This window comes from Oreochromis aureus, linkage group 5, assembly GCF_013358895.1.
Source record: "Oreochromis aureus strain Israel breed Guangdong linkage group 5, ZZ_aureus, whole genome shotgun sequence".
NCBI classification, from domain to species: Eukaryota; Metazoa; Chordata; class Actinopteri; order Cichliformes; family Cichlidae; genus Oreochromis; species Oreochromis aureus.
In genome coordinates this window covers 4,638,627-4,656,728 of record NC_052946.1, presented here as the reverse complement: position 1 = coordinate 4,656,728, position 18,102 = coordinate 4,638,627, and positions in this window count along the sequence as shown.

Sequence of the window (18,102 nt, the reverse complement as noted above, 5' to 3'; positions counted from 1 at the left end):
AAGTGCTATACTCAGAGCCTATGAGTTGGTGCCTGAAGCTTACAGGCAGCGTTTCAGGACCCTGAGGAAATCCACTGCTCAAACATTCCTTGAGTTTGCAAGGAAAAGGGATACTATTTGATAGGTGGTGTCAAGCAAGCAAAGTTTCAGAGTTTAACGACTGCGTGAACTGGTATTGCTGGAGGAATTCAAAACTGTGTTCCTGAGCGTACAGTGCTGTACCTAAATGAACAAAAAGTTGCCACTTTGCAAGAGGCAGCTGTCCTGGCAGAAGAATTTGCTTTGACGCACAAAAGCGTATTTGTGGGAAAGTCTGAATCACCCTACCATGAACAGATGAAAAAGGACACAAAGCCGCACCCTCAACAACCTAGGGGTTCCTCGGGTTCCAAGTCTGATAGACAATGTTTTTACTGTCACAAAGTGGGGCATATAGTTTCTGAGTGTTTGGCCCTTAAACATAAACAGGTGCCCCAGCAATCAAAACAAGTGAAAGGGGTTGGCCTGGTCAAGTCACTAAACTGCCCCTCTCATGTGACCACGAGTGAACCTGATAAGTGTTTTAAACCCTTCATTTTTGATGGTTTTGTCTCCTTGACAGGGTTTCCTGGGGATCAGAAGCCCGTGAGAATACTGAGGGACACGGGTGGCTCACAATCATTTCTATTGGCCGACGTTCTGCCAGTCAGTGATGAGTCATCTTGTAACGCGAGTACAATAGTGCAAGGTATTGGGATGGCCTACATACCCGCACCATTACATTGTGTTCATGTGCAGTCGAAGTTAGCCTCTGGTTTTTCAAGGTTGCGGTGAGAAACTCGTTTCCTGTTCAGGGTGTTGAGTTTATAATGGGAAATGATATTGCTGGGGACAAGGTACTCCCTGTTCCTGAAGTGGTGGATAAACCCAGCCGTGTCCCAGAAGAGGATGAGCTGTTGAAATCCCACCCTGATGTGTTTTCTGTCAGTGTTCTTACCAGGTCACAAGCTCGTAAGCTGGAGGAAGTGACCCTGAGTGAGACTGTTCTTGGATCTGTTCTAACTGGGGACAGAGAGCCGGCTGTTAGCCCTTCTAAACCAGCACTCGATGAACAGGGTCTGACTACTCTATCTGAGGTTCTTCCTTTGCCAGTCTCACGTGAGTGTTTGAGCCATGCTCAGGAAAAGGATGAGTCACTTGCTAAGTGTTTTAAGGAGGTAAGCGAGTTAACAAACAATAAAAAGGCACACAGGTTTTATCTTGAGGATGGGTTACTACTAAGGAAATGGGTCTCAAGACCTGCATTACAGCAGGAAGGAGGTGATGAGGGTTGGGGGTGGTACGCCAAATAGTCATTCCTAGGGATTACCGGAGTGGCATATTGCAGCTTGCGCATGAACACCCATGGTCAGGTCATTTAGGAATCACTAAAACCTATGACCGCGTTCTTCAGCACTTTTTCTGGCCAGGTCTGAAGAAAGACGTTGCCAAGTTTTGCAAAACATGCCAGGTTTGCCAAATTGTGGGTAAACCTAACCAGACAGTGCCACCTGCTCCTCTCAAACCCATCCCGGTAGTTGGGGAGCCTTTTGAGCGTGTTTTAGTGGACTGTGTGGGTCCTCTACCCAGAACAAAAGCGGGTAATCAGTTCCTCTTGACAATCATGTGTGCCACAACCCGTTTTCCTGAAGCCATACCACTTGAAAAATCACCGCTCCCACTGTAATTAAGGCTCTACTTAAATTCTTTTCAACATTTGGTCTGCCTAGAGTTGTCCAAACTGACCAAGGCAGCAATTTTCAGTCAAAACTGTTCAAGCAGACTTTACAATCACTTGGTATCAAACACATCCCTTCCAGCCCTTACCATCCCCAGTCACAAGGTGCACTAGAAAGATGGCACCAGACCATAAAGTTGATGATGCGAAAATATTGTCTGGTGACTGACAAGAACTGGGATGAGGGACTGCCATTTCTACTGTTTGCAGCTCGTGAAGCAAAACAGGAGTCCCTTGGTTTCAGCCCTGCTGAACTAGTTTTTGGGCATAGTGTGAGAGGGCCACTAAAAGCTCTAAAAGAACAGTTTTTATCTGATGTGCAGCTGCAATCAAATGTGCTTGAGTTTGTCACGCAGTGTCGGGAACGTTTGTACCATGCCTGTGAAATAGCTAAAAAGTCTCTGTCAGCAGCCCAAGGGAAGATGAAGCGGCGGTATGACAGGAAGGCAGTGCAGCGTTCTTTTAAACCTGGTGATCAGGTACTCATGTTGGTGCCCACATCTGGTCCATCTCTGTCAGCCCAATTTGCGGGACCATATGTGGTAGAGAGCAAAGTCAATGACACAGACTACATTGTTCGCACTCGGATAGAAGGCGCAAAACACGGCTCTGCCATATAAATATGCTGAAACTGTTTCACTCTAGGGAAGACGATCACGAGGGCTCCATCTCACTCATTTCTGTGCCCATAAACCATGATGATGGTTTGGTGAAGGGTAGTGAAGGTCAGCAGAGTGGTAGGCTCGCAAACTCAGAGGTTCTTGGTGCCTTAGACACGCATTTCTCCTATCTTCCTCATGACGAGAAAGATGACGTGAAAAATCTGATCCAAGCGCACCCTAGTCTGTTTGGGGATGTACCATCTAGAACCCCAGTGTTAAAGCACGACATTGGCGTGGGTGATGCGTGCCCTATTAAGCAACACGCATACCGGTGCCCCCACTCAAGAGGGAATTAATGAAAAAGAGGTACAGTACCTGCTTGAAAATGGTTTGGCGATACCTAGCCATAGCTCTTGAGCTCTCCATGTCTGCTGACACCAAAGTCAGATGGTTCTCCTCGTTTTTGCACTGATTTTAGGAGGGTAAATGCAGTCACAGTCCCTGACTCATACCCCTTGCCTCGCATGGAAGACTGCATAGACAGTATTGGAGCCGCCACCTACATAACAAAGCTAGATCTGTTAAAAGGGTACTGGCAGGTTCCTCTAACTAGCAGAGCCTCTGATATTTCAGCATTTGTTACTCCAGACCATTTCTTGCAGTACACAGTGATGGCGTTTGGCATGCGGAATGCACCAGCCACTTTCCAACGACTTATGAACTTTGTGTTAGCGGACATTAACCATTGTAATGTGTAGTTGGATGACATTGTGGTATATTCTTCTTGCTGGACTGATCATGTGAGTGCTCTGAGGGATGTTTTTGCTCGTTTAACCCAGGCTTCCCTAACTCTGAACCTGGCAAAGTGTGAATTTGCCAAGGCGGTAGTGACATACCTCGGAAAACAAGTAGGACACGGCCAGGTGCGTCCCGTGAATGCAAAAGTGGAGGCCGTACTGAGCTACCCGGTGCCCACCACAAGGCGGGAGCTCAGGCGCTTCTTGGGTCTAGTGGGCTACTACAGATGTTTCTGCCGGAACTTTTCGACAGTAGTGGCTCCCCTGACTCATCTGTGCAGTCCAAAGGAACCCTTCGTATGGACTGCTGAGTGTCAACATGCATTTGACTGTGCCAAGTCTCTCCTTTGCAGTGCCCCTGTACTGGCTGCTCCGGACTTCAGCAAGGCCTTCAAGCTGGAAGTGGATGCAAGCGCTACTGGCGCTGGGGCAGTACTACTACAGGATGGAGTTGATGGCATCAGTCACCCGGTTTCCTACTTCTCAGCTAAGTTCAAGCCTCATCAACTCAACTATTCCACCATCGAGAAAGAAACCCTGGCCATGTTGCTTGCTCTGCAGCATTTCGACGTGTACGTGGGGTCAACCACCGCTCCTGTTATGGTTTATACTGACCATAACCCTCTGGTATTCCTAAACACATGTACAATCACAACCAAAGACTGATGAGATGGGCGTTGCTTGCTCAGGAGTACAACATAGACATCCGACACCAGAGAGGTATCGACAACGTGGTGGCTGATGCACTGTCCAGGACCCAGTGTTAACCTCAATAACGGACTTGGTGACAGTTGTTAAAAGTGTCTGCTTCACTGTATGTGATATTTTATGTGGGGGGGTGTTACGGTCGCTGACCTCTGGTGGCTCTCCCTCGGGGAGAGAGAGAGTTTTTTTTTCCTCTTCTTGTGTTGCAGGTGTGCCTCATGAGCCACAGCTGAGGGGTGTTTCAGCTCGTCAGCCACGGCATATAGTCTGCCATCCTAAACTGCCACACCCCTGCCATTTTCCCCATTTTGCCAGAGCTGTGAGCCATAGTGTTTTGGGCAGCAGGCCTTAGTGTGTGTGTGTGTGAGAGAACTTAAAACTCTGAACTTTGTTTTTCTTTCTTTTATTGTGAGCAGAGGTGTACCCTGTGTTAATTAGTTCATCGTTGTGGAAGCAGGTAGGGGTTCTCTGCCATTTTGTTTCAACTGTTTTCTCCTGTTTTGGTTAGACAGGAGCTCAGCCATTGTATTTTGTTTGGGTTAGAAAGTTCTTGGTTTGTTTTTTAGCTAAAAGGGGGTGTTTTGTTTGTTGTTTTGGCCTTGGAGACCCTGAAGAAAAGAGCTTCCCTGTGTTTATTTTTACTGTAGTAGTTTTGGGCAATAAATCATGTTTAATGACATCTGTTTTCCAGTAGTTCATATTTTCTTTTTCACTTTGTGTTACCCCCCACCCCAGCCAACACTTCGTTCTTAAGTGGGGCGTAACAGAGACATCCTAACTTGTTAAGACACCATATGAAGAGGAGCTTTGAAAGTTAGGCTGAACAGAAGGCATCCTGGCAACTACCCTTAACCTCAAGCACCTCCTTCATCTGCTGACACTTTGGTTTTAAAAGCCAAGGTGGAGATGTGTTTAAATGGTTGCCTGTTTGTTGAGAGTGAACGCCAAAAAGTACACTCGAGTGATAAACCACGTCAATACAGCAACAACAACAAGCCGGCTTTAATTATTTTAACATAAGTACTGATGAAACCAGGAGACATATTTAGCATGCACATAGAGTCATTGCTTATGATCTACATGTCCAACTGACACCTCTGTTTAGAGAGAACTACAGGTAATAGATTTATAGGTTTTAATTATCACAAATATTACGGGATCTTGGTTAATGCTGTTTCATTGCTCATAGAACAAGCATGCTAGCAGTTGGGTTAAACTGGGCAAACTTATTATGAGCTACATGCACCATCATACTAATGTCAGCCATGGATCTAATTTGATCTTGTTCACTATGTTACTGAACAACATTTGTCAGCTAGCACTCAAACAAACAAAGCATTAGCTGATAGGAATATAAAAGATTGTAAATGTCATGGTGCAACCAGTTTCTTAAATATATCCCTCGCATTCATCCTCTGAGGACCATAAATGTCTGTACAAAACTCCATGGCTATACAGCAAAAACTTGTTGAAATGTTTCAGTCTGAATCAAAATTTATGCTTCTTGTGTAAATTGATTACATAAACTCTGGCTCTAGCACCTCATTAACATTCCTTTTCATGACACGTTAGTAGGCTTGGCAGAAATTAGTGAAAATGTGAGTTTTCGTCATTGTATTTATTTATGTTCTTTTTAGTCATTTTCATCCCATATGTTGATGTTTTTGATGAATAAACTAATTTTATTTTGTTTTATGTTGTATTTCTTGCTAAGACATCATTGTTAGGTAACCAGTGCTGCAGTATGTATAACTGCTGGCAACAGGAGGTGTGTGGGACCAAAGATAAACATTTCTCAATTTCCAGGCGAGAGACTGAAGTGAATACCAAAGAGAGTGAAGAATATGACATATGACCTAGTAATAAATATATTAGAGGGTTACCTAGGCAAGTGAAGCCTGAAATGTCCGCAAGCAACTGGCCATCAGCTTCACGCTGATGTGCGATGGGCTAATTGCTCCCAATCTGGATGTAGCTTTAGGCGCCACATGTTTTTAGCCACCACATTTAATTCATTTCAGTTCAGTTTTATTTATACAGCGCCAAATCACAGCAGTCACCTCAAGGCTCTTTATATTGTAAGGTAGACCTTACAATAATACAACAGAGAAAACCTCAACAATCATATGATCTTGTGGCGGGGTGTGGCTTGGGCGTAGCTCCAGGGGAGGTTGAGACACGCCGGAGCTCCATTAGCTCATCCTGCCTCCCCTGGATAAAAGAGCATGCCGGGACCTGAGGTTGTTGTTGTTGTTGTGTGGCTGTAGCTGGAAAGCTGCAGCCGAGTGTTGTGAGAACAGCAACCGGAAATATAAAGTATTGAATGTATGAACTATGTGGTCGGGTCCATCATTCCTGTTACAGACCCCCTGTGAGCAAGCACTTTGGCAACAGTGGGAAGGAAAAACTCCCTTTTAACAGGAAGAAACCTCCAGCAGAACCAGGCTTAGGGAGGGGTGGTCATCTGCCGCCACCCGTTGGGGTAAGGGAAGTTAGACAGTGACAGTGTGTTTATTTAAAGTGATTAACAATGTGCAAAACAGTTACAACAAAGATGTGATTTCCTGCGTAGTGAAGAATCTCAGCTCCCGGTGCAATAATCCGTCTTTGGATACATGATCTCCTCAGTCCCCACAGAAATATTTACTAAGGTTTGAGAGTTTTCTCCAACGAGGTGTGAGTGGCTTGAAGTGGGAAGTGCCAAGGTCCTGATGTAGCACAAAGGTGAGAATACACACACTCACACAACACAGAAAACGGAGAGATAGGGGCTCCGGACAGAGGGAAAACAACAACCACAAAATGGCAGGTCATGCCAGCGAGAACCGGGGGATCATGACAACCTAAGTGAACAAAATAGAGTCTGAATCAGTACTTGTTGTTTTAAAAGCTCAAGTGTTCCTGTATAGTAATATGATTTTTCAAGTGTTCTATTGAACAAACTAATTCAGACAAAAACATGATTTTTCAATCTTATGCAATAATCTCCACTGGTGTATTTTTCCCCTGTTATATCAGCTATTTTAGATGTTATTTTGTCAGTTATTCCTAATGTTTCAGTAGGGATCCATCCATAGATCTCCACATCTCTTTTTGAGCCATGTGGTTCTTATAAGACTCAGTTGTATTGACGTTTGTAAACTAGAGTCACAATTAAATCGCTGTCACTTAAATGTAAACTGAATTTCCAAATGTTTTACTCAGCTTTTGATGAGTCTGCCAACACTCAGTCACAGAGGTCATGAGAGCGATCACATTTATGCCAAGCACATGAGGCGAAGAACTTATGATCATAAAGTGAAAAGCTCAGGCAGAAATACTGATGTAACCCCACTGCATCATACTTCAAGAGGATAAGCTACTGTACTACTTATTGCATCATATTTCAGGAGGATGAGAAATGCAAATATGATGAAAGCCTGTAATTACAAAAGCTGATGTGATGATTTGTCATCAGCTACTTTTATCACCTCCTCACCAAGTACTATACATTTATGAATAAAAACAACAACCAAACAAAAATGACAAAAAAGTAAGAGTTTGTTTCCCATTGCACCATAACTGTTTCTATAAAAGTTACAAAGCTATTAGCTGTAGCTAACGAATCAAATGCATCACTCTTTTTTTTTAATGAAACATTCTAGATAGACACAATACACTGTAAACACAACATTAAAGGTGCATAACAGACTGCAGTAGAAATAGCTCTGGTCTTGTGCTACATATTCTACACTCATTGGCACAATTTTTAACCAGTGTTGCTTCACTAAACAACCACTAAGATCCAGTATTTAGAACAACTTTGGATATAGAATAACATTAGCTTCCCAACTTGCAAGCAGTCTGACATGTTAATGTTTAGCAGCTTTATGCTGACCCTCAAGACCATTTGCATCCTAACATTTAAACAAATGACAACAGTCGTTATTTTTCTTGGACTTTACAGGCTGCTGTGAAGTCTGAAGGAGGAATGGCAATGGGTAAAAATAATTGCTCTACATATGATGCTATAAGGGGATTCTGTCTTTTTAGTCATGTCTTTTGATTGAACATTGCACCTGTGCAACTGACTGTTGGAATATGGGTTTTAGTTTAGTTTGAGTTTGGAGCTTTGCATTGCCCCAGATGAGGCTTCAAGCTGTTTGACAAAAAGCAGCAGTTGGTGATCATGTATATCCACGGAAACAAGTGGTTATCACAGTAGGTTCACTCCTTTTCCCGGGGCTAGGGAAAAAAGCTGACAAGAAGTGATGATGAGTAGCGAGGAAGGGGCATAAATGGAGGGGAAAAGGACCCGTCAGAGCATTTGAAGTTTATTGTGTCATTAATCGCTGACAAGATAAAGATGGCATAGAGGAAAATAAATGACAGCAGCAATAATCTGATGGCATAAAGCAGAGGAGGTGACTATATCATCAATTTAAGACTGCACTTGCTTGGCATCAGGAATTACACTATTGCTAGTGTGTTTCTGTTTCAACCATGTGGCTGATATGTTGTTTGTTTAATTTAAGACTAAAAGAAAATTAAAAGAATGAGAGGTAAAACTTGAGGGGGTAGGGACAAATAAGTAATTACTTCTGCCTACTCCTTTTCAAACAAATAATGAAATGATATTTGGAAATGATTGTGAAGGCACATGTTTGAAATAAAAATGAACTGAACTGAACTGAACTGAACTGATGCAGGTGCTGCTTTTCTCCTTTAACTAAAAAAGGCATCCAGAGGGTGCAACGAACTATTTACAGGTTTTTGCATCCCGCATTTTGAAGCATCAGAGTTAGCATTTTGCTGTAAAAGACAAAAGTAGGGTGGCTGTAGCTGAGGGAACACAGCAGGTCATCTACCAATCTGAAATTTGGTGGTTCAATCCTTGAGTGCTCCAGTCTGCTTGCCAAAGTATCCTTGGGCAAGATACTGAACCCCAAGTTGCTGCGATCAAGTATCGCAGCAAGTATCAAATGGTATAAAGAGCTTTGAGTGCTCAAGTACAGTAGAAAAGTGCTATATAAGAACCAGTCCATTTACCACTCTTTTTGATAGAATCAACATTGTTTTGCCAAGGCTTTTAGGGATTCTAGGTATCCGTATATATATATATATATACCTCATTGCTTTTTGTCCAGTGCTAAGGACAAAGGAGGTATCGCAGACTAAAACCACATCTGGGGTGGGGCCGGTGCAGTGTTGTTCTACTGTGGACCGCCCTGGGCCAGTGCCGGATGGGGTTTTCCCGGTGGCGATAGATGAGGTGTTCAGACCTTTTGTCTCTGTGGGTTCTTTGTCACTGTCTGGTGATCCTGCGGACCAGGTTCCAATCACCATATTAAGGGATACGGGGGCAAAGCATTCCGTAGCGCGGCGTGGAATTGTGCCTTTCTCTCAGCAGTCGTATTGTGGCTCTGATTTGTTGGTGTGGGGAATTAAGATGAGTATTTTGCGCATGCCGCTTCATACTGTTACCTTGTCCTCGCCCTTTGTATCGGGCATAGTGCGTGGTGGGGTGCAAGATCAGCTGCCAATTGAAGGCAGTGATCTTATTCTGGGAAACGACTTGGCTGGGGGAAAGGTGTTTCCGGCCACTCCTGAAGTCACTGAATGTCCTAATCCGGATATTTTGTGTCATCCTCTTCTGGACTTGGCGACTCCACAGTTTTCCCAGCATGTGTTACACGTGCTCAGGCTCGTCTCCTTAGTGACGTGGTGGACATATCTGAGACGTTCTTGGATGGTTCTGACTCACATAATAGCCCTTCCCGGAGGTAGCGATGAGAAATCTAAGGTTTTTAGTGTAGTATCAGAGGACTTGTGTTTGGCGGTGAACAGGGAGCAGCTCGTTGAGGCTCAACAGTCTGATGATACTTTGTCTGCCTGCCGTTCTGCTGCCTTGCAGCAGGTGGCTGCACCTGGTCCTGCGTCCTACCAATTTGACCACGGGGTTCTGTTGCGCAAGTGGACTCCGGTGTCTGGGTTAGAGGGTGATGTGGTCACTCAGGTTGTGGTGCCGACGGAGTACCGACCCCAGGTTTTGAGTCTTGCCCATGAGCATCATCTGTCAGGCCACTTAGGGATTAGAAAAACGTATGACAGAGTGCTCCGCTATTTTTTTTGGCCAGGGCTTAAATCTGATGTGGCTCTTTATTGTCGGTCCTGTCATGTTTGTCAGGTGTCTGGCAAGCCCAATCAGGTCATCCCTCCTGCCCCTTTACATCCTATCCCTGCAATAGGTGAGCCCTTGAACATGTCATAGTGGACTGTGTAGGGCCCTTGCCGTCAAGACCAAGGCAGGTTACCAGTATGTACTTACCATAATGTGTGCGGCTACACGGTTTCCAGAAGCTATTCCCCTGCGATCGCTCAGGGCAAAGGCCGTTGTGAAAGCACTAGTTCAGTTTTTTTCTACATTTGGGTTACCGAAATACATTCAAACCGACCAGGGATCTAATTTCCTGTCTAGGGTTTTTGCTCAAGTTATGTCTGAACTGTCTGTTAAGCACCGGGTGTCTAGTGCTTATCACCCAGAAACTCAGGGGGCATTGGAGCGATTCCACCAGACTCTAAAGGCCATGTTGCGGAAGTACTGTGTTGAAACTGATGCAGAATGGGATGTGGGCCTGCCATTGTTGTTGTTTGCCATTCGAGAAGCCACACAGGAGTCCCTGGGTTTTAGCCCGGCAGAGTTGGTTTTTGGGCACACTGTGCGTGGACCCTTACGTCTGCTCCAGGAGAGGTGGCTTGCAGACCAGCCGAGACCCGCGCACAATGTACTTGATTATGTGAGTTCGTTTAGGGAGAGGTTGCACGCTGCGTGTGAGTTGGCACGTAGCTCGCTTTCTAATGCCCAGAGTAATATGAAGGAGAGGTATGATAGGAAAACCCTCAAGCGTACCTTTCTGCCTGGTGAGCATGTTTTGGTTTTCCTACCAGTTGTGGGTTCATGTCTTCAAGCTCGCTTCAGTGGTCCTTATGAGGTTGAGCGCCAAATCAGTGACACAGATTATCTGATTAAAACCCCAGATAGGCGGAAAAAGTCCCGGTCTGTCACATCAACATGTTAAAGAAATATGTGGTCCGTGAAAAGACTCATACCAACATGGGCTCCCCTGTTGTGACGGTGGGATCACCCTCCTACCAACCTGAGGTGGATGGGTTGCATGAGCACCAGGAACCAAGTTCTGGGGCACGCTTAGAGAATTCTAAAATCCTGGAGGATCTTAAGGCTCATTTGTTTTACTTGGATGAGCCCCACAAGCAGGACATATATAGTCTGATTTGTGGCCATACCATGCTTTTTAGTGACAAACCGACTCAAACCACCGTGCTTGAGCATGATATAGATGTTGGTGACCACAGGCCCATTAAGCAGCATGCCTACCAGGTCAACCCAGTAAAGCGGGCTGTTATGAAGAAGGAGGTGGAATACTTGCTGAAGAATGGTTTTGCGGTCCCTAGCTTCAGCCCCTGGAGTTCACCTACCCTTTTGGTGCCTAAATCTGACCAAACTCCACGCTTCTGTAATGATTACCGCAAAGTAAATGCCGCCACTAAACCAGACTCTTTTCCGCTCCCACGTATGGATGACTGCGTAGATAGGGTGGGGTCAGCCAGATTTGTCACAAAGCTGGATCTTTTGAAAGGTTATTGGCAGGTGCCCCTTTCACAACGGGCGGCTGAGATCTCTGCTTTTGTGACACCAGACCACTTCCTGCAATATACTGTGATGCCGTTTGGGTTAAGAAATGCTCCGGCCACGTTCCAAAGACTGATGAATACGGTGCTATTGGGTGTCCATGGCTGTGAGGTTTACTTAGATGATATTGTAGTTTATTCACCAACATGGCCAGAGCACATGGACACGCTATGGAAGTTTTTGCCCGGTTGAAGGATGCCTGTTTGACAGTGAATCTTGCCAAGTGTGAGTTCGGCAAAGCTGTGGTTACCTATCTGGGGAAACAGGTGGGACAGGGCAGGTACGCCTCTCACGGCCAAAGTCCAGGCCATTTTGGATTTCCCAGTACCAACAACACGGCGTCAACTTCGCCGTTTTCTGGGTATGTGTGGCTACTACCGTGGGTTCTGCAAAAATTTTGCCACAGTGGTTACTCCCTTGACTGCGTTGACAAGTCCGTCACACCTCTTTTTGTGGAACTCTGACTGTCAGGAAGCATTTGACTCAGCCAAAGCCCTGTTGTGCAGTGCCCCAGTGTTAGGTGCCCCTGATTTTACTCAAGGCGTTCAAGTTAGAGGTGGATGCCAGTGCTTATGGTACAGGTGCCGTACTTTTGCAGGAGGATGACCGGGAATTGATCACCCAGTGTGCTACTTCTCAAAAAGTTCAATAAGCATCAGATGAATTACAGTACAATTGAGAAGGAGACTCTAGCGTTACTTTTGGCCTCCAACATTTTGAAGTGTATGTCAGTTCCAGCCCCGCACCAACTGTTGTTTATACTGACCACAATCCCCTGGTCTTCCTTTCTCGCATGCGAAATAACAACCAGCGCCTTATGCGTTGGTCCTTATTGCTGCAGGACTTTAACATTGACATTCATCATCTCCGAGGGGCTGATAATATTGTGGCCGATGCACTATCCCGAGTAGAGACCTAGATTCAGCATCTCTTAAAGGGTGGAGATGCTTGATTTTAGATAGGGGTGTTATGACCCAGGTCATTGTTGCCGTGTGGTGCTGTTACTTGTCACACCATGCGGGGGCATTGTTTGTACTCTGTGATGTCTGTGTTATGCAAGTTTCCAGGTGGAGGCTGACCATTGGTGGAAGAGGGAATGAGGCCAGCTACAAATTGGGACCTGACTGGGCCGGCAGTCTCCTCCTACTTCCTGTTTCCAGTGAGCTGCGCGGTTGGGGCCCTTCGTGCCGTGTGACAGAGCTAGGCTGCAGTAAAAACAGTGTAGAGAGTCGTTTATCTGGACATGGTAGCTGTAGGGGTGGGAAGCCATTTCTTTTACAACCTTTTCTCCTGTTTCGGGTAGGGAGACAGGTTAGAGGTTTGTATTTTTCTTTTGGGGTTGACTCACTATAGGTAAGTTAGTTCTGATTTATTTCCAGTGTGTTTTGTTTGTTGTTTTGGCCATGCCCACCCTGACGCTCGCTACCTGTCAAGTTAATAAAACGACTAGTCATTGTAAAGCTGTGGCTGTGTGATTTACTTCTTTTTATTATTTTTCTTGTGTTGCACTCCAGCGCCCCGGGCGGTGGTAATAATATATATATATATATATATATATATATATATATATATATATATATATATATATATATATATATATTAGTAATTCTTACACTTTGCTTATCATTTTCTAACTTCTCTCTAGCTGATACAACTATTATTATTTTATGTCTATTTTTTTCCCTCTGTCTGTTACACTGCCATGAACCGAGGATCACATGAAAGCTGGACCCAAAAGCAGACTCAATACACTCACTGAGAACTATGTACAAGATTTTACTTACAGAGGGAACGGGAGCAAAACAAGGATAACAAGAGTGAAGCAGGAGCCAGAGGGACAGGCACAGCTCATTTGGAAGGCTGTCCTGAGAGGCCGTGATCGGGACCACGGGAGCTCTGTAACAGAGGGAGAAGATACTGGCAGGTAAGGGAGCAGATGAGTAAGGAGAATCTGACAAAGGTGCTATTGGCTTACATGGAGGGCCAGGCTGAAGAGCTTTGGGGAGGATTTCCTTGGGACAATCCAGAGAGGGGAGGAATGGTTCCCTGAGTTGCCAAGAGCATCTGAGCTGGCAGGAGGACAGGCAGATGAAGTGACTGGAGGATGATTTCTTTAATAAGAACTGACAATGGAGGTGGAACAAGGAAGCCAGTGCTGGAGGAAATGAACAACAGGTGGTGAGTCCAGGGCGGGATAGTGCAGAGACCTGTGCACAAGTTAAACATGAAGAGCAGAGCGTAGACAACGCCTAGTTACCACAGTAGGTGAGTAAACAAACTAGGGATGAGTCCTCCTGTAACTGACAGTGGGTGGGGGTCGGGTGCGACACTGGTGGCTCCATCAAGGAGAGTAGCTAGGGAACCATCCTGATAACAAAACGCAAAAAAACCCTCAGCTGCTCCTACGGACCATGACAGCAACCCCCCCCTCCCCTCAAGGGTTGCTTCCTGGTGGCCGTCCAGATCGGAGCCTGCGGAGAGAAGCGTGAAAATCGGTGATCAGACAGGGATCCAGAATAAACGACCATGGAACCCAGGAACGCTCCTCCGGGCCATAACCGTCCCAGTCCACCAAATACTGCCTCCCCCATCTGGCTTAAATTGGAAAACGTGGAACCTTGGAGGAATTCTCCAGGATGCAGGAAGCTTTAGCCCAACTGCCACTGGACTGATGACGGTGTCAGTCTCATATGGACCAACTTGCGGAAGGCAACCCTAGAGGAATGTCCCTGGTGGGTAACCATACCTTTTGCCCCGGTATGCCCCAGTTTTTGGCATGTCATTTTCCAGGACGATGTTGCTTGACATGCTGGACTCACCACAGCCGAAAATAATATTTGGGATGACAAGAACACCGGTGTAAAGGCGACTACTTGTTTCAACATTCATTTTCACCTTGCCACATTTGAGCAACATTGTGTAGATGTGTAGTTTTAAGCAACAAAGCTCTTCAGTGATCAACTGTGATACCAATGTCACAGTGTTCTGCTCCATGAACCATGAACCATGCATGCAGTTGCAGATATTAATTGAGATCTAGACTGGATGGTTCCCATCCAGCATTGAGGGGGTGCAGGGAGTGTCATACAGCACTATTAAATCTTTCACTAAAACACTAAAACTTAAATCAGGGCTAATTAATCCCATTGTAAAGAATTTTTTAACACCCTGTCAGGCTCGGGAGAGGCACAGGATTAGATGATGCTTATAGGAGGAAATCTCACAGTTCTCTGCAGAACACAATAGAATTGAATTACATAGCCAGACAAAGTGAAAGATAACACTAAGAGGAAAAAGGGTTAAGGAGGTGGATCACATTTATATCATATACTTTTTATATATCCCCTCATTTTTGCCAACATCTCTACATACTATCAGGGAAAGTGCCTATCAGCAGTAACCTTGTGTAAGATAAGCTCTTACAGGGTTTGTTCATTGACAGGGTCCATTTCCTGCAGTCAACTGATCCTATGAGGCATGTGATAAAAAATTCATAGGCCTTCTGATTTAAGATCTAAAATAACAGACTACCTTAATATGTTGGAATCACTGCCTCAGGGCTGAAGCAGCGTGGAAACATTACCATATGGAGCTGTCAGCAGCCACAGCTTGTGGAATACATTTTGTGGAGGCTAAAATCACTTTTTCTTTCCAAATGCTTCTTTGTTAGATACAGCATAAGTACTGATTTAGCTTGTAAAATAACTCAAATCTGAGCTTTAAGATGATGAGAACAACGAGAGAAATGAGCCATGGGCTTCTTTGATGCTTGACACATAAATCTCAACTTAAGTGTCAAATAAAAGAATTATGTTTTGAGCTAATACGGATGTCAAGTAGTAAAAAAAGGACAAGTTCTGCATAGTTTTGGCCATTAATAAAAAAAGTGAAATCACATCCGAGTTGCTAGACTATAAAATAGACATTTTAAAACAAATATTATGCACTCCAGTTTAAAAGGGCACTCCACTGATTTATGGGCCCAGTTTTTCCAGTGTTCATCTGATATTTCTACTCTCACCCAAAGCTGGTTGAAGGAGACAGCAGGCCAGAATCTGGATATTCCTTCCTTGTATGTTGAACTGAAAATACATTTATTGTTGATTTTCTTCATGTGGCCTGTTTGTTTACCTTTGAATTAAAAGCACATTATTGTCAGTCTTTAAGTCAGGCATTAAGTGAGGTGACACGATTAAACCAACAAAAGCAGTTTATATGAAAAGACTGCAAGTTTATAGGATCAATCATTAAAAGACTAAATCGCACAACTCTTTTCAATTCACCGCCCACCTGTTTCAAAATGCTTGCAGCAACACTGATCACTGGTTTCTATTGCTGTTTCCATTCCAAAACACTTAAATTAAATGCCTTTGTTTAATTTAACTAGAGTCACTAGTTTTTGAAGTAATTAAGATAAAAGTGGATTATCTTTGCTCACTTCTCACCTCTTCTGTTCTGTCTCCTTCTCCAAGGTCTTCTGGCTAAAAGTTTCCCCAAAACCTCCCAACACTATTTTAAGTTTCTGGGAGATACCAAGTAGGAATTCACCGAGGGGGATTAGTTTAAATTTACTATTATTTTAAGTAATGCATAAAGTGACTCACAGTAATAATAAAACTTCAAGTTTCAAAGTGTTGAATATTTTATACATTTATATATATATGAAGTTCTGATGAAATGCAGGGTTAGACTTCTCTGTACTTTTTTAGTGGTTGAGGTCAGAAGAGATTATACAATGTAACCAGTTTCTAGAAGGCTCACAAACTGTGTGTAGGCTACACCATTAGTATTCAGAACCACTGTTAGTATTTATGTATGTGTTCACTCTTGGATATTCTGTATGTCACCTGTGGCTTAAGCCTCCTACACTGAGTGTCTAACTGCTAAATAGCCAGATTTTACTAAACAATGATCAAAATCAGAATAAATAAATACTTAGCAACCTTCCTGTATGAAATTTAGCGCTGAAAAAATGCAAAAACAATTTGTTGTTTAGTTTTTATTCTTTCTCCAGCCCTCATTTTGCCCCCTTTTAAGGAGTGTTGGTTTATAATTACTTATTATATATTAATGTGTCAGTACTCTGTAAATGTACTGCATTAAACAAATAACTGTGTATATTACAACTTATGAAAGAAATAATCTTGTAATATGAATATAGTATGATACAGTTATGATACAGTGAATGATCATGAATAATATCAGGGGGGTAATCTCGCCTAATTAAATGACAAGAAAAACACTACATGTTCCATGTACTCAGAACACACAGTAATCCTTGATAACCAACATCAGATCCATTTTAATAATAAAAACGTGAAAAGCGACAAAATGACGATGACGTTGAGGAAGAATATCAGAGTATAGTATTCTGGTATACCACCACACCTAGAAGAGCAACATCTACATCAAATCTGTTGTTATTGTTATTGCTGCAAAACAAATAGTAATAATTATGATGTCTTAATAGTAATAATGTATTGTGTTAAGTATGAAATAGATGCTTACTATTAGAAAGTAGGAAATAATTCAAACATTTCATATTTTTGTGTGCCTATGTATGGATGTATGTATTTTTACATATGTGTATTTGTCTATGCAGTGCCATGAAAACTGTTTGCCTTCTTTCTGATTTATATTTGTCACAATTAAATGTTCTAGATTTTGTAAGTCACTATTAAACGTGTTAACGTTAACAGTGTAAATAGTTAATGTAACGTAAAACCATTCATGTGGGTTGCCCAACGTATTCGGTGTTTCCCACGATGTACTAAAGATCAGCTCTTATACCAACTGAAGATTGGGTGCACTGAATGCAAGCATTTGTTAATGGCTGCTGAGAAAGGTGGAAGGTGTTTTTACTCTCAGTGTCCACACATATTAAATGCAAGGAAGATATTCTCTGCTGGTGTGGATCAATTAGCATTCTCAGATACACAATAGGGGACACCATTAGAGTCGGTGTAATCCAATAAAGGCAGTCAACAAAGGGCCTCCAGGGGAGAGCAGAAATGAAAATGGGTCTGATTTGCCATTACATCCCCAGCTGATAGCAACACATAAATACACATGCACCACACACAGAGGCTCATTTAATTCATTACTAGAGCCTCAACATAGAGCAGAGTCTCAGGCTGCATTTGCAATAGTGTTGTGTTGTTTAATGGTGTTGAACTGAGCCTTGGTACAATGTACAAACAGCTAATGGGTAAATCAGCATGCAGTCCTCTAAATTGTGATCACATAAAAGATTGAATTTCTACTTGTGTTTCATTCTAATTTTACGATACTTTGGTAGAATATCTTGTACATACCTGCTAGACATGTATTGGTAAGGTGTTCTAATATTGTTCATCATTTTACTAAGATGTTCATTCATTGAGAAAAGTATCTAAACTGTGATTAAGAGTAAGGTTACAAACATTGCATTGTGCAGGTGCAATCATCTCTCAGCTTGTATCCCAGTATACTCTTTCTGAACAGCTGGTACTCCTACAGAGGCTTTGCTCCCGTCGAATGCTGCCTCTAGCTGTGCTCGCACATACATTGCAT